A 19,014-nucleotide genomic window follows, 5' to 3' on the forward strand; every position below is an offset into this window, starting at 1 on the left:
TACAGGAGTGCATTTTCGAAAACAAGTAAGTGAACAGAGATGAACAAACTTTTCTGGCTAAAGAAGTCTTTCAGCTGACCCAATTTAGGAAACAGTGTGAAATTACAGACAACTTCAAAAAGCAGTAGAACACATAATGGAGACCACAATTAGTTGCTTATATCAATGAAAGTTTTACTATGAGTCAATGCAATACTACATCCTACATCTCAAATCAAATATGTGGTACACAGTATTTTTCTCAGCTGATGTTTTATCTAATAGTTTATCTATTTTCTTTTTAATAATTAACATATTTTTCCTTCTGAATCTGGCAAAGAAATTTTAGATAATATACTAATGTATATACATTTTTAGGTTCCTTATGCAACCTTCAATTTTGTCATGTCTTTTTGAGCTCTCACCTAAAAAGTCTGCTTATCTGACACTTACCCATATGAGTTCCATTTTTTTGTAAGACAGTTTATTAATACAATTTTCTGTATTGCTTTACATCTGCAAGCAATTTTTGATCTCTGGTGCAGTTTCAATCACATTTGGGAAAGAGCTAGAAGTCTTACATGTAATTACGTTCCTAAAAGTTCTTTGACAAACAGCACCATGGTACATTGAGAAATCCAGTCAGCCTCAACAAAAGGAAAAGGAAGCAGAAAGTAATTTTTATTCTAAACTTTTATCAACATCAGACTGGCCTGTCTTCATGCACATGGGAGTTACTGATACATGGTGGATAGTCTAAACAGCTCTTTTAGCCAAGAGTGTCAAAGGAAATATGGTTCAAGCCAGAGTTATTTCTGTAGAAGATTTGGGGACCAAAGGTACGTGTTCACAGATTACAAGACTTCATCATTATGCTGTTTGTGTAACAATATGTTTTACATTAAAATTCTCTGATCATTCACTGTCTTGTAATTAGGTTCATACTAAAGGCTTACTGGCTTCTGAAAAGAAGCTATGCTTTGGCTTAAGTTATATAAATTTGTTAGGGTCCTGAGGGAATTGGTTGCTGTAGTCATTAAGCCATTCTCCACTGTATTTGAAAAGTCATGGCAGTCATAACAAGACCCTGATGACTGGAAAAAAGTAAATATCACACCTCTTTCTAAGAAAAAGGGCCTTGGGAGTTACTGACCAGTTAGCAGCCTTACCTCTGTGCTTGCTAAGATCATGGAACAGATTCTCCTGGAAGACATGTCAAAACACATCAAAGACAGGTGAGTAGAGACAGCCAACATGGCTTCACCAAAGGCAAATTGTACCTGACTGATCTAGTGGCCTTCTACAACTGAGTCACCACATCAGTGGACCAAGGCAGAGACACCAATTACATCTACCTGGATATCTCTGTAAGGCCTTTGCTACTGTCCTCCCCAATATTTTTGCTGCTAAATTGGAGAAATATGGATTTGATGAATGGACTGTCAGATGGATAAGGAATTGGATGGATGGCTGTGTCAAAGAGTTACAGTCAGCGGCTCAATGTCCAAGTGAAAACTAGTAATGAGTGGTGTCCCTCAAGGGTCTGTGCTGGGACCAATAATCCATTAGTGATATAGAGAGTGGGATCAAGTGCGCTCTCAGCAAGTAATGTGAGAAGTGAGTTGAACTGCACTCCACAGCCTGAATTTGTTGACTTTTAATTTTAAAAAGTAAAAATAAATTGCATTATAGAGAGAGCAGCTTTAACAGAGGAGCAATTTTTGGTTTTGCTTGATTTTACTTTGTTTTGTTTCTATTTTTAAGTAATGATTATGTAATACAGAATGAAAAAAAGTTCAGGGATCAGAGACTAAATTCAGGTCTGTCTTTACCACCTCCCTCTGCCATTAGGACTTTAGCAACCTTAGTTGTATAGTAATCCAGGAACAGTAGAATTAGTGAAGGAACATATTTCGGCATATTACATACATTTGATCTGGATCCTAGAACGTTTCCATGAGGAATGAGTTAAAATCTATTGACAGGAAAAAGCAAAGCCCAATCTCTCACCTTCTGGATCTAAATTTCAATCAGCAAGGTGTTTGCAAAATTCTTGAACAACTGTATGATGTTATTATGGATGGGATTCTCTTCAAAAGTTGGTTTCTCTTCACAGATTAGAAACTAACAGTGAAAACTTCTTTTGCAGTTAAAATTCAAGAATCTAATCCCACATGATTTGCCAGACAAAGACCTGCTGCACAACTGTTTGCTAGTTTCTTAGAACTCTCACTGTTTTCAGAGAGCTCCAAAGCCAAGGTAAAAAGTTGTTGACCACTATTTCACTCAGCTGTCTTTTAATCTGACTTTCTCATAATACAAGAAGTGATGAATAGCCAATACTAATGAAATGCAACAAACTACATAGTTACATGACCACTTAATTTGGAAAATACGGCAATGCAAAAAAACTGGTAATATATCTGAAACATTGCATATGAGCATGGGCATACATATTTTAAAAGATGGCATTAGAACAGATTTAAAGACATTCAGGATGATGTCTTCAGCAGTATCTCTACTCTTAACAAGTTGCCAAACTAATGCTTTTAAATTACTATTAATATTAGTTTCAAAAGCATGTTTTTAAACTTTCATTTAAATTATAGCTCAGATATGGTATTAGTGTTATAATTTATATAATTTCTTTAAAAATACATAAATAATTTTATTTTTAAATAAAAATATATTCCTTAATAACTTTATATATTTTATATATCTATATATATTCATATATAAATTAATATATAATTATATTTTTAAACATATTTTAAATTATATAAAATATAAAATATAAATTACATGAAAATATAATCTTTTGTATCTGGACTCTTAGATTACATTCCAAGACCTGTATGTGCTTTCATAAATACTCATTCTAACTGGAAAAGGAAGTGCAAGGTGCATATTATGACATTTTTGTGTTTGGAGATACAGATATCTAAAAAACCCACCAAAACACAATTAATAACTGTGTTATAGTACTATTGACCAAGAGTTTATTAACTCAGAAAAGTATCGTAAGTTTTTTATTTGTTCCAAAACTTTCTGTGAACCTCTGATTTTATTTAAAAATGAAAGTTCCTGGGACTTTAATAGATATTTTTAAGACTAATTTCTCCAAAGAATGACAAAATTAGGATGAAGAGCCAGCAGAGATAGATAAATGAGATGTATTTTCCTCCAAAGGGAATGGAAGAAAGACTATGTTATTGTTACATGATATTTAGAGGGAAGATTTGTTCATTTTTAGTATTCAGACAAACAACATTTGGAAGAGGTTGCATGTTTTGAACAGACATTTTTTTCAAATAACTTTGGTTCCTTAATTTCTTTAGGGATTACAATAACTAACATTCCATTCAACAGAGCCAGAGAGCAACTTGATTAACCGCAGTTGTGTGAAACAGATTTGTCTAAGTATCAATTTGCTGTCAACCTGTCTGCCATCTCCATAAATTATGTAAGCAATTGTGCTAGAGCGAACAGTGTTTATGTTGATTTTCCAGGATGTGTTCTATGATTTCATTTGATTATGATAAAAAGGCATTTTCTTGACTAACAACTTGCATAAAATTGGCAGAGCTGGCCATTACAAAACACTTAGTTATGTAATTATGCTTTTTTATGTATTTATGTCTGCTCAGCTATATAATCAGTAACTGAAGGACAGACACTTTCTGCACCTTAAGCACATTACTATTGCACAATAAAAAAACATTATCCTGAAAATGGTATTGGCAAGAAAATTATGAAGCGTAACTATATGATTTCAATTATAAGTTAATGTTATGCTATAGCAGGCTTCAGATGTTATGCACTGATGTGTCACATTTACATATATGCCCATAAGGAAAAAACATAATGCAAAGGATTTCTCAGTAAGGTATTGATTTTCAGTTGTTTTCTTGTGAATGTAGATGATTTTGAATAAGAGGTGCCTTTTCCATTCACAATCAGTATTTGGAATCACTCTAAGAATTTCACAAACAGCTGATGGATATAAAACAAACTCTTCCAAGTTAAGTTGGTTTACATTGTAATTATACCACTAATCATAACACTAGTGTGATCCAAAAGCATTCCAGGTCTTTAGAAGATACTGAACATTTTGACAATGGCTGAGGTTGCAGAATGTGAAGGAAAAAAAACCATGTTATCTGTATGTATATAGGCCACCTATATGTGTGATTATAAGAAATGAAGCTACTTCTTTATTTTTCATGTCTTCAACTGATGGTGCATGGTGAAGTGAGTATCATGATGTATCTCACTCAGTGTTTATAGCTTGCATTGAATCTTGGTGCTGTTGTTACTGGATACGTTGCCATATACAGATCACAGTTCTGGAAAGGTCTACTATCATTTATAGTTGCAGGTCTTACATTTCAGTCTCAGCCTCCCACTCCTAGTTAGTATTCTTTAACTGTGGCAACACCAACAATCAAGCTTAGCTCTGCCTTTGTTCCTAAATTGAGTATTTCCTTTCCTGCAAGATAGGCATATGACTAACATTTTATGTTCTGTACAGTGACAATGGCATTTCAGTATTCATTGTATTTAGGGTGTAGTCTTGAAAATTCTGATAACTTTAGAGGAAGGGGTTAGAACAAGTAGCATTCCTATATTCAGGAAAGTATTTTAATTTTGGGATTTTATCCGTTTTGCTTGTATCATCTTTGTTTCTTTAATTCAGCTTACTGCTTCTCTTTCTTTTACCAGAAATGCGAAGGATATTAAGAAGACCAGGATCATTGTATTCTGCAGTGTTCTGACACCCCTTGTCAATTTATGCCTTTAGTGAAGTATTTTTGTGAACATAGACTCATATCAGGCAGTAGTTGCAAGCTTCTATCCACATCTTTGTGCTCTGCCTGATTATTTTTGTTTTCCATTGAAGTTTAATATTGATTGCTTTTCTCCAACAGGTTAAGGTGGAGACAGTTACACATATGTCACATTCAATCCTCTGACTACTCGTATGAAAGCCCTTTCTGGGAAAGTCATATCTGCTGGGTAGAAATTAAACAAGATGCAGGTCATTTTGTCTCTTGCTAAAATAAAAAGTAGCAATAGAAACAAAAATGTGTTTACACTAAGGAGTTTGTGACCTGGAAAAAGTAAAAGAATTCATATCTTTGGAAAAGCAGATTTACAGAGCTTCTCTGTAAACATTGTACTTTATATCCTAGCTCATTAACCTTGTATGTTTATTTTCAGATAGGATGTATGTTCATCTAACTGTCAAATGCCATCTACACTGATACATCTTTATTATTAACTAACATCACATCAACATTGATGTTTTACCACTTCAAACCAAATGTTTCATGTTTCTTAGTACTAAATCCTGTATCAAATCTAACCTGGAAATTAGTCTATGTACCTTCCATTGAAATAGACAATGATATCTGAACAGTTTATTTTGTAGTTAATACAAGATCACCTTCTGTTTCTAGCTACAAATCTAAATCAGTCTTTCTGTATAAAAGCAAACTACTAATCATCTTACACATACTGTATTTCTTTACAGAAAGGAAAACCTGCTAATTTGTTAGATGTCTGTGGGTTCTCTTCCTCTTCAGTTCATATTGCTGCTTTACTAAAACTTTAAAATACTCAGCAGAGTCAGTCACGGTATGGTATATAATAAATACACAAGATCTTGCCTATTAACACTTCCATTACTTTGTCAAGGGCAGCAACACCATTTTTTAAACCATGAAGAGATTTTAAGTAAAATAACAGGATAAAAAGTAAAACTGTCTTGATTACTAATGTTGGTAATGTAATAACAAGGGGAAAAAACCAAACATGCAGAATGGGATTAGTCTTATCTGGCTGTAGAGGTTTACAAATCTACACCTGGACCTAAGCCAGTCACTTTAAACTCTCTATGGACAATGGAAACAAAAAGGCACTTCTAGAAACCTTTTGTCTGAAATTTTTCTCTCTTATTTAGAGTGAGATAAATTGTCTTACAAATTGCTATTCTTATTCAGTAATTAAAACCCAATAGTACATATGTAGAAATCTGCGTATGGTCTATTAATCTCACTTACAAAATTGTTATATGAATAACAGAAATGTGACAGACTTCGAACATGCAGGTTAGTCAAAAAGCATTATGTATCTCCATACTCCTATCCAAGGTACTGAGCATGGAACCCAGGAATCTGAAGTTTTGTTTTTCAGAGTAACGGAGTTTTTTATTTGTTTGTAATCAGTCCTTTGACAGAGCACTGACAAGTTCATCACACAAAATGAGACAATGTATTACTTTGAGTTTTTCTAGATTAAGAATGCTTCTATCTGTCTTGAGCATATTATTTTTGGTGGCTGAACAAGACACAAAGATAGCTTAAGACCAGAATTCTAAGGGGAAAAAAAACCCCACAAAACCAAACCAAACCAAACCTGTGAAAAATCTCAATATCAGAACAGTTTCCTGAGATTTTACAAAACTTTCATTGAATTGGAATTAGTTAATTTGAAATAAAAATTGTGTAACCAAAATTAAAAGCAAAACTTTGGATGAAAATTCAAAGCATGACACCCCACACACCAATAGTTTACTCTGTCTTCTTGTTCAAAAAGCATTACACATGAAACTTTTAATAAATCCATCACAAGCAATCCTACATCAGATTGGATGAATATATGAGACTGAAATATAAAACTTTCACCTCCTTCTCACTACTCCTCATGCACTAAAAAACCCCAAAAGCTTAAAACAAAATTATGAAGTTTTGACATGAATATTGATTGAATATTTGTCTTATCTCTGATGTATTATACAAACCTGAAATTATAATTTCTCGTTATTGTTGAAAGTGCACTATCATCTGTTCTTTGTCATCAGGAAATTAGCCTCCTATGCTCTGTTACTTGGTCTATTTCAAGCAAATTGTTAACCCATGTCCTCTTTAACCTGCAAAATCAAAGTGTTTGTAACTTTAGGATTTTTTTTTTTTTTTTTTGTGGTTTTCAAACTATGTATTAATTATTTTAGTTCCATGGTTTGAATTTGAATAATTATGAAGCCTCTGAGTACCTATGCTGTCTATCTTACTGCACCCATGAACGATGCCATACATCTAACGACGAGTCTTTTTACATTTTAGCAATAAACCCTCCATGTTCCGAGAAGAATCATAGGCAGACTCCAGCAACTAAACAAAAAACTCATCAGTTAAGACCAAAGGGAGAAGTTTAGACTAACAGTCACAGAAATCTTAAACAGAAGTGTGAGGAAAAATCTCAGCTATGTGTTCACAATGTTCATGCGACTTTTATGAATGTTTTCCTAGCATCCAAGAAACTGAGATTATTAATAAAGGCAATTTCTTATGGAGTGCTCTACACAGAGGAATGACAAATGTGTATATCTAGAGATATTGTTCCCATGGAAACCATAATTCAGCCACTTTGTGCACATATATTGAAGAATATGTTTATGCAAGGGAGATGAGATATGGTTTCTTTGGGAACCGTAACATTGACGTTACCGACTTTTGTGTGTGCTAAATGTCAACCGTTATTTTGCATTAATATATCTTGTACTTTCTTTATTGCATTGTATTTTCTGAATAGCACACTGCATGCTTCTATAATGAAAGAATGGTTTGTAAGATAAGACATAAGGTGGCAACAGGAGCCTACATTTCAAGTTTCCACTCTTAGGTTATTCTTTCAGTTGACAAGCTTGGAGCTGAAAGATCTTTTCTACTTACAGATCTGCACAACTGCAAAGCCATGATAACTTCACTTCAGGGAATTTCACTAGTAAAAACACGACTCAACAGAATCTGCCTTGGAGCTTGCAGTGTTAGTTTTCATTGTCAATATAAATAGAAGAAGTTAGAGATGCAAAAGGCTGGAAAGGAACTGGACAAATATTCTTAAACTAGTGAGAGTTTAACTTTTTTTGTCAGAAAATTAATAACTTCAAATTTACATAGGTTCATGTTATATCAGAATATCCAAACAAGACCTACAAGGCCTGTATGTTTAGCAAGTAGTCTTTCCCTTCACTATAAAAATAAATCAGAATTTTTCCTTGCAGGTTCAGTCATACTAGGAAATGAAGTAGTAGAAAAACGACAAAACAACAAAAAGGGAAAAAAATACTTTTCAAACTGCTTTAGACGACTGAAAAATATTTCATTACAAGACTGTAGGATAAGGACATACATTTTTTTTTCTTTTTTAATTTATTTTGAAGTATTAAGAAGTGAAAACAAAAGTCTCTCTATTTTGTTTATGCTGTGTTTAAACTTGATGTGGCATATAGATTAGCCTGTGGTTTCCAAGGGCTACTGTAATGCCTTCTCACAAATACACAAAGATCTAGGGAGTGATATTCCTTCTATGCAAACAGTTTCTGATACAAAAGTTTGTGACTGGACTGTCAAGCCAATAATCCTGCCGTGGAAGTTATGCATTTTCTTAGCATGGAGCTTAAAGAATTAGAGAACAGAAGGAGGAATTTCAACATCTTTTTTGCAGCATGGAGTTGGCAAATTTTTAATATGCACACCTAGATGATGGATTTCAGAAGCACTTCTGCTAAATCTAAATTGACAGACCCACTGCCCACCAGGTGAACTACCAGTTTAGATCCAACCCCCAGGTCTATGGGGGCATACAAAAAGACTAGAATTCATCAATCGTTTCTTTGCCTTACCAAAGTTATGCATTCATGCTATACTGGCAGCAAGCATAAACTAGCAAAACACTAGTTAATTCCTAGTCATAGTGAGAGGTTAGCAGCCAAGATCCCACACAACCACTTGCTCGCTCACCGCTCCTCTTTTTAGCAGGAATTGGGAGAGGGTGGGAAGAACAGGAATGAGAAAACTTGTGGTCTTAAAAGAAAACAGGAAAATCACTCACCAGTTACTGTAGTGGGTGAAACAGACATAACTTGGGGAATTTAATTTCATGTATTATTACCAATCAACATAACCTGAACATGTAGTTATGGTTCTGGTACTGGGAAACAAAGGGGTTTTACTAATTTTGGTGAGGATATTTTTCTTCATAGTAGCTTGCATGGCACTGTCTTTTGGATTTGCGACCAAAACAATAGTACAACGATGTTTTAGCTGTTGCTGACCAGTGCTTACAGAGATACTGCACTGCCGGTGAGCAGGCTGGTGGTGGGCTGGAAAGCTGATCCCAACTGACCAAAGGGATGTCCGAGACCCTATAATACAGTGCTCAGCAATAAAAGCTTGGGGAGAGAAGGAGGAAAGGGGGAACATTTGGAATTACAGTGTCTCTCTCTCCAAGTAACTATTACACATGACAAAGCCCTGCTTTCCTGCAAGTGTCTAAACATCTGCCTGCCAATGGGGCATGGTAAATGAATTGCTATTTTTGGTTTTCTTTTTTCAGACAACTTTGCTTAATCTGTTACACCATCTTTATCTCAACCCATGAGTTCCCTTACTTTCACCTGTCTGACTCTCTTCCCCATCCCAGTGACAGGAAGGGAGCAAGCAGCTGTGTGGGGTTGAGCTACTACCATGGCTAAGCCACAACAGGAGACAAACATTCACACACTCATGGAAAAAATAACTTTCCTTCTTATTTCCCAGGCTCAGCTTCACTCTCAGCCTCACTTCTCTTCACACACCTCTTCTGCCTACTTCCTAGTTTCCACTTCATTCCTTCATTCCAGACACCTCTTCTCCACTCCTATTATCACTGCAAGTTGCACTCAGTCCCTTCAGTGAAGCAAAAAGTGGTACTGGGTCGTGCATAGCTGTTTCTTTCTGCCACTCCTTATTTCTCACTCCTTTTTTTTTCAGTTTTTTTGGTTTGGGTTTTTTTTCCTGCTGCTCCTTCTTTCTTACGTGCTTCATATGCACTGGCGTGGTTCCTCCATGCCGTGTCTTAACCTCAGCCAACAAGTACGTACCAAGCAGATGACTACTGTACTGCCTTCCTCGCCTCCCCCCATCCACCACCCCCTACTCCCCACCCCACCCCCACTGGATGCAGAGGAAAATTGGAAAAGGGAAAACCTGTGGGTTAAGAGCAGTTCAATAATTGAATTAAAGTACTAATTTTAAAAATAAGAATAACAGCAACAATAGCAAGTGTAGTGGAGAGGAGAGGGAAAGAGAAATAAAATCCAGGGAAAAAAAAAGAAAAAAAAACAAGTGCTGCTCAATATAATTGCTCACCGCCTGCTGACTGATGCCCAGCCAGTCCCTGAGCAGCAATTGGCAGCTGTTGGCCAACTCCTCGAAATGGATTTATAAAAAAACAGCTTAAAGAAAAGCTGAAGGACATATGAGGACATAATATGGACAGTTATTCAACTTTAAATTTGCAGTAGATGCCTACAAAGATGAGCTTGCCCTTCTACCAAACATTATCACAAACAGCGCTGCTAAAGTCAGTGGGATTCTTCACAGAGCAAGATGCTGTCCCATAATGATTACAGTGAACCATTAAAGTCTTGACATTTATCACACTGTGGTATTTACCATTAGTGAAGCATTTTCAGTTCCACTATGCTTGGAATGGGGAGTACTGCAAATACCATATGAAGTTTAACTACCATCAGCAGTAAATGTCAAGATTTTAATGGTACTTGCACTACATGTAATATGAATTCAGAACTGAAAATGTTCAAAAAGTCTGAGTTCTGAACTAAGTGGGTTTTTTGTATCCTCTATTGTATCCTGTAATTTTACAGGTTTAAGTGACACTTGAGATTTATTTCAGGTTTATGTAAACTTTTGAAGACTTCGCTGTCAATAAACTAAACAAAGTTTCACTTTCTTAGAAGGTCGTGCTGCTTATAACAGTCTTTAAAAGCATAGTCAGTAAGTGCAAATATTACTGTATATGATAGATAATAGTTAGTAGTCTGCTTTATAATAGTATAATGTAATTAGGTTGTAAATTATTCTTCACGAGCTAGAAGAAACTCTACAAAATTCCAAAATATTAACTAATGTTATTATAAGATGCTGTCTAGAACAGGTGTGAAGAATATTAGAAGCTTCAGTATTATTCACAGACAGTCAAGAGAATATATGCAAGTACAAATGTATACATGCACACGCACACATTTGACATCAGACCTCTCTCATACCAACATTTTATAAGTCTGTAAACTCCACTTTGGATATAGGCCTTGTTTGCCCTTTTTATTCCTTGTGCACCACATGGGAAAAAGTAAAATAGCTAAAATTCAGTAACTGATAACGCTTGATTAAATGTGGAGAATTTTTAAACCTCAATAAACCACTCAGGTTTGAAGTATATTTTTGGGCGGCAGGGAGGGAAGGGAAAGAATAAGTTAATAAACATCAAAGCAAGCAAACAGACTTAAAGAAGTAAAGTAACCTGTTCTCACATTTAGCTACTAGCCTAAGGTGCATCAGGGTTCTGCTCACTGTATATTCACAGCAGGTATCCATGAAAGTGCTGGAATTTCCAGCAAAACCAACTGCTCTGTCTGACTTTCTGTGAAGGAGGAAGTGGTGAGAGGAGAAGGGTCAGAATTTCATTTAATCTGGGTTCTGAGGAAGATCTGGAACTGGAAAGGTTAACTGCATCCTGCTATAACTTAGCCTGAATTACTTGGAGATGACACTGACCATCTGATGTGACTAGAGTCAGGGTAAACAGGTCTGAAAAAAAGGAGAGAAATATAGTAAGACAGTAATTTCACCAGACATTTTAGACAAGTAAAAAGAAAGCAGAAGGAGTCTGACTTTAGCTCTGTAGAATAAAACAGAAGAGTAAAGGATTTTACTAGGGAGCATCTAAATGATGTCTTCTTTACTGTTTTTAAAAGAAAAATAGTATAAATGCATAGCTGTTCTCGCCACTTATGCTTACATTCTTAGAAGAGAATGTGACTCCAGAACAGGGTCTAAAATTTTTACAAGCACAGCAAACTGTATTTAGGAGACCTATTCGCCATGCTACATAGTTTGATTTTTACAGGGAAATCATTTATAGTAATTTTCAAGAGAAAGGAAAGATGTAAGTAAGATAAAATGCACAAAAAATATTTGACAGTACAGATTAATAGATACTGTTTTGAAAAGGTAGCTATGCATTGTCATGTTGACCACAGGTTTTCTCATGAAGAAAGAACAGGCTAAAATGAATTTGAAGCTACTGAAGATACTTGACTGGTGAATAGTCCTACTGTATTATAAAGATTCATTTTAAAAGAGAAAGGAATCTTTAGTTTCATTTTGAGTCAGTCTGTTAACTGGGAATTATGACAAGGGATAGAGTCAAAAATAGAAAAAATATGCTCTACCTGAAGAAAAACATGTTGGCATGGAGTCAATGAACAATGCTAATAATTAGTGAGAACCAAAATATCTTTTTTTTTTTTCAGATAAGATTTTAAGTTTATTCTTAGAAATTCTTTAAAATACAGATGTAATCGTAGAATTTTTTACAAACCACTTCGATATGTAGAAGTACTGAGGGTGACTTTCTCCCAGCTATTTCCTTAACAGAGATCATGTATTGCATTAATTATTCACCATCACACATTGCAAAAGTTGTTGGTCCTTAAAAACAAAAGATAATTTGCATTTATCAAAGGGTAAGAGAGAGAACGTGTGGGCTTTTTTTGTGGTTTTGGGGTTTTTTTACTTCTTTCTGGTTTATCTATAGCTTCATGTTGGGCACAGATTAATAGATTTCAATTAGTTATCTAGTTTTCTAGCAATACCTTTAATAAATCTTCTTTACGTCAAGAGAACAGATGACCAATACTCATAGATTTTTATTGATGAGGAAAGCTATATAGTATACAAACTATATACAACACCTGATGTTTTATTTAAAAGAAACAGAATAACAACATAGCTAAGCCTGTTGAGTACATAAAACCATTTAATATGAATTATGTTTTTCAAATGGAGCTAAAGAGTTTGCCTGGATTTTATTTGAATCATGAAAGAAAAAAATCTTGAAGAATAAAGGCGAGGTGCTTTTTTTTTCACAATTCATACAGCATATGTTGCTGTCCATGGACATACATAGGAAATGATAAAGATATTTAAGTTATAAAGACAAATAATATTTAAGAATAATTTCTGCTTAATAGCAGTTACAGTCTGCTATCTAGTGCTTCACAAAGTTGGGTTTTAAATGAATAAAAGCCTTTCCATGTTCACAACCTTTGCAATAATTTTACTTACTAGCCTGGGACTAATAGGATGAGGACAGATATGTACACAAATACTTATAGATAACCTATTTTTTCTCAGAATTTAAAATAAAAGCAAAAAACCTCCCCCCAAAATTCCAAAAAGACACCAACAAAAGAAGCCCTAAGAAATACATATTTAAGTATTTTTTTCTAGATGGCATACTATGACCTGTACCAGTCTCCCCTGTCACTGAATCTTTGTATGCTTCATACAGAGAAGAAAAAAAAAACCAAAACCAAAATCTACCTTAGAATACTTTCTCCTTGCATAACTTCATCGTATTCATTTGCATAGGTGATAGCAGACACATTTTCCATCAAATCCATCACTGCAAAGAAAAACAAAATTTAAAAAAGAGCTATTTATTTACCCCATTATGTTCTTGCAGTGAATTGTTAAACAGCAGTTACTGATTATCATCCATGCAATTTTCTGACTCTGTTACAAAATATTTTGAAAAACATGGAAACTAATTACTTCTGTAGAAACTTGCTCCCATACCTAAATAAAAAACTTGCTGTCATTCATTCAAAAAAGCTAGACTTTTAAATAATTCTGAATGTAAGTCTGAGAACAAAAGGTTCTTTAATACACTAGACAGTTAACCTTCTACTGTTAAATATCAATCTTCTCGTAACAGCTGTTTAGAAAAATAGACTTAAGGCCATATGTAAGTTTTAATTCATAAAGAAATAATCATTGGAGATTATTACTGTATACTACTGTATAGGCAGAGTCTTCATCTTTTCTTGATTGTTCTAAATAATTTTGAGAGTTTTTCCATAGTTCCTTCTTTTTTGACCTGTTCACAAAACTGGTACAAAGCAAAAATGTCCCCTGGCCTGTAATGCGGTAAGCACACTAGGAGCACAATCAGGCTAATAGTCATGGGCAGAATTTTTTTAAGAAATCTCCTGCATCATTACACAGTGCTTAAAAAATGTTTTATACTTCATTAGTTTTGTACTGATAACACACCTTTTATTTTAATTGAATGTCTACTTACATTATGATGTTTTATAATGTGAACTTGTAATAAAGTGCAAACTTGAGAACTATAATCAGATAAGGTAGAATTATGAAATCAGAAAACAAAATAATCAGAACATAGGGTTATTAAATCAAAATAACTAACCACTAACACTTATGAAATAATAGCTATATCATATTTTGCTGTTTCTGCATCAATAACTGCAGATATTTTGTGCATTGAAGTCCAGATACTGAGCTTACCAACTATGTCTAGCAACATTATGTGAGTTTTAGAACCTGAACTTTGTGAATCCAGTGAACTTTAAGCAAATAATAGAAGCATAGAAAAAAATGTATTCCAGAACATAAAAGCTACAACTACAATTAAGAAAAATTATGAATTAGTAAGATCCAAGTCTTTTATTTCTTCAAAAGTATCATAAACTATGGTGACATACAAAGACTTTTTTTTAATAGAGGCAGTCCTAAAATTTGGTTAAATCAAGCACAATAGTCATTCAATGTTCTTTTTAAATATACTCTCAAATGAAAATGAATATTTGGGATGAATTTTAAGAAACACCTTCAATAATTGCAAGGAACATCTTTAATGTCCTCTGCAGAAATTAAATCACATTTTCATAGAATCATAGATTAGTCCAGGTTGGAAGGGACCTCAGAAGATCATCTGGTCCAACCTTTCATGGCAAAGGGAGCCTACATGAGATTTTCTAGCACCCTGACCAATGGAATTTTGATAACCTCTAGTGACTGGAATGCCACCATGAGCCTGGGGAATTGTTCCACTGCTTGATTGATCTCATTGTAAAAAAAAAAAATTCTTATATCAAGATGAAACTACTCTCAGTGCAACTTGTACTTATTGTCCTTTGTCTTCCCCATGTGGCTCCTTGTGAAGAGAAAGAGTTTGCCCTCTTTGTAGAAGCCCTTTTTGTATAGGAATACTGTGATTAATTTCCCCCAGAGCCTTCTATTCTCTAGGGAATAAGACTTAACTCCCTTCATCTTTCCACATAGGGCAGGTTCTCCACAGTTTGTTTATCTTTGCAGCCCTCCTTTGTACCTTCTAAAACTCTGTCCAAGTCTTTCTTGAATTAGAGAACCAGAAATGGATACAGAACTCCAGGTGCAGCCTGACAAGCCTGACAAGTGGTATGATCCTGTCTCTATATTTGTAATGCTTCTGTGATGCAGCCCAGGGCCTGATTTGCCTTTATTGCTGCTGTGTTGCACTACTGACTCATGTTCAGCTTCTTGCCCACCAGATCCCCAGATCCCTTTCAGCAAGGCTGGTCCCCAGCCATATAGATCCTAGCCTGGACTGGGCCATTTGATTATGTCATCCCAGGTGTGGGACCTTGCACTTGCCTTTGTTAAACTTCATACAGTTCTTGCTAGCCCACTCTTCCATCCTGTCCAGGTCTCTGTGTAAGAGCAATCCCTTCTTGCATTTCCACCTCACCACCCAGTTTGATGTCAAATTTGGTAAGGGTGCTTTCAATCCCATCATCCACATCATTTAGGAAGATGTTAAACTGCACGAGGCCCAGCATCAATCCCTAGGGGACCCAAACTGTGGCAGTTTGCAAGCCTGAGTAAAAATCATTGATCACCACCCTCCGAGTGTGACCTGTTAGCCAATATCCTACTGTTCTGGTTTTGGCTGGAATAGAATTAATTTTCTTCTTAGTAGCTGGTACAGTGCTGCGTTTTTGATTTAGTCTAAGAATAATGTTGATAACACACTGATGGTTTAGTTGTTGCTCAGTAGTGCTTACTCTAAGTCAAGGACTTTTCAGTTTCCCATGCTCTGCCAGTTTGGAGGTACACAAGAGGCTGAGAGGGAGCACAGCCAGGGCAGCTATGTCTTGTGCAAATATTTTTAAACTGAGATTACTAAATTTCTTACTTCTTGCTATTCTTCTGTCAGGGGTGTTAAAAAATAACTCCAGTGAACAGAAAAGCTCCATAATGGCAGGGATGACCTAAGCAAAAAGTATTTAAAAGTTAGCGGTAAAACTAAGGAGCCATTGAGTATATCTGGAAGGAGCAATCATGGGAATTGGGACCTTAGAAGAAAAACTGCAATATCTGGGAAATATCTATAGAACCAAATATCTCCACAGAGTAACTATTCTTTCATTTCCCCTGATAACGACTAGGTAATGAAAACATGCCTAAGTGTAAGGTCTCCTTCTATGTATTGGTATGAATTCATGACATCTGTGGCATACAGCTCATTGGAGAGATGATAAAACAAAACATGGCTAGTGTGGGAGTTGCCTACCTGGGGAGTTTCTGGGGAAGGTCTGTGGAGCCTACGGCCATTAGCATCACCAAGAGTCATGGTAAGTTGACAGGCTGCAGATAAAAATTTCTGCAGATGGAAAAACTAAATTACTTGAGCAGATTCCAGCAGTATAGGGTGGGTGAATGAAATACTACACAAAGAGGGACCAGGTAGCTGAATACTTCTTATGAGGACTGTTGATCAATCATCTTATTACAATGAGAATTAGTGTCATATCTTCTCAGGAATGAAGGAAGAACATGGCCCAACACCTGGGTGATTCAAACTGATTTACCAAAGGCAATCAAAAGGATGTGTAAAACTAGAATTTTTCTTTTTAGGTAAATGGACACCCTTATCCAGGGGTCCTCAAACTACAACCTGCGGGCTGGATATGGCCCCCCAGGGTCCTCAATCCGTCCCCCGGTATTTACAGAACCCACCCGCCCCCCCCCACACACACAGCAGCCGCAGATGACTGCCTGCCACTTAATCTGTGTGCCGGCCCCCTGTTTAAAAAGTTTGAGGACCCCTGCCCTTATCAGTCAGAATGACATACCTTAAGAAATGTGCTGCTTCTCTCCTAATATTCAGACTCCTGAATAATGATGCTATGGATTGATGAGAATTTCTGTTTGACTGAAATATAATGATAATTGCATAGAATCACATACTTAAAAATACTGCCATACAGGATTTTATGAACATTAAAGGAATGACATATTATTGGTTTGTGAGCGGAAGCTCAAGAGGAGAAATTTTAGTGTGTATTCTCTAAAATACATCTAAAAGTAAAGGGAAGAGTTACTTATCTTGGAGACGAGTGTTCAACTATGGGTGATCTCTCAGAGGCCTACATAATGTGCAGAAATTTAGGGTTTGGATTTTTAAACATCTTTGGACTTCCAAATACATATGAAAACAGACTAAAACTCAACTGCATTTGGAAAATGAAAGAAACTAAATGAACTAAGTGGGATTCAAATCCAAGAAGAGTATAGAGTAATGTAACCAGGAATAAATAATCAGCTTTACAAATACAAAAATGAACGAAGCTAAAGGGGAAAAGAAGGATGAATAAAAACTATCTACATAGTCTTGGGAAACTCGTGCTTGCTGGGCTTAATAAAATGAAGTGTTCTCTTACATAGGTGAAGGGGGTTTTTTGTTTCATTTTTTTTTAAGCAAATGTCTTAAGTCAGGAACAGCCTTGGATATTTCCAATCCTGTCCCCACTACCCTCTAAGGAATGTTACAGGATGAAAGTCCACAAGAAAAAGACAGGGAGGTGTAGGAAACACAGCAGTTCCAGGTTCTATATTCTGTGGAAGAGAAATCTGAAATACAGGTCCTCAAATACAGCTGCAAAGTGGACGAGGAGGTTACTGAAGATATTTGGATAGGACAAGACATAAAGAGATTAAGGTAGTCTGAGCATCTCTGTACAGTGCTTTTAGAAGTTTAAACATCTCCTAGTTAAACACTAGAACAGATTGTATAAATTACTCTGTGCAGAAAGCAGACCTAGATTGTGCATTCCCTTTTGGCAACATTTTTCTAGCATTGCTTGTGAATAGGGTATTTCACTGTAGGATTGGGAGTGGACTTTCTGACCACTAAGAAAAAAATACACTGGTAAAAAGGAGGTTAATTGCCATTTCTCCTTTATGAAAGTAGAAGTGAAATTTCAGTTGGCTTCATATGGATTCTTTTTAAAGCAAAACAAACAAAAATGGATCACTTTTTCCTATATTTGGATACTTTGTTATAAGCAGAAATACTTTTTAAGAGCAAGCCTTCTCAGCATCAGAATCAGCATATTTGTATTAAATAATAAAGGAACAATGCAAGGGAATTAGCAGTAAACTAAAAATGGCATGTAAACAAGATATTTCCTAGATAATAAAGAAAAGAGAAAAATATGAGCACATATCAAGATTATAGATTTCCTAGCATTTATAGCTATTAAGGAAATATTATGTGATTAAATTAATATGAAAGTCAATTTTCTTCACATTTCAGAAAATACTCCAAAATAAAGCTACATGTGAACTTTATTACAATTGAAAAAGTGAGCAGTGGACAGTATAGAGAGTCTGCAGTTATTACAGATTCACTTCTAACTGTTATTTTAAAGGATATGCTGTTTTCAATGCTTTGATGGATATTTTCTTTATATTATAGAATAATCATGTTAATGAAGGCAGCAAATACATTAAAAAAACTGATATCACTTAAGAAGTTGAGACACATACCGAAATATTAGAAATACCTGAATATTAGAAAGCTTAGTTTTACCTAAAAACATAAATATTTTCTATACCAATACTTCTATGTACTTTAATTATTTGAACACTAGTACAGAGCACTAGCTAATACAAAGGAAACACAGATGTTCTTCTCCTCTGTCTTGACCTGTAAAATACATTTAGCAGAAGGATTAAAGAGTAAATGTCTCAGGGATTTCTATGCAGTAGAAACACCTTTGGTTTAGGATATTGGATGACCAATGCAAAGCTGCAGAGCAAACTTCTGACCTCGAATTTA

Source organism: Falco peregrinus, chromosome 4 (genome assembly GCF_023634155.1).
Source record: "Falco peregrinus isolate bFalPer1 chromosome 4, bFalPer1.pri, whole genome shotgun sequence".
Classification (NCBI taxonomy): domain Eukaryota; kingdom Metazoa; phylum Chordata; class Aves; order Falconiformes; family Falconidae; genus Falco; species Falco peregrinus.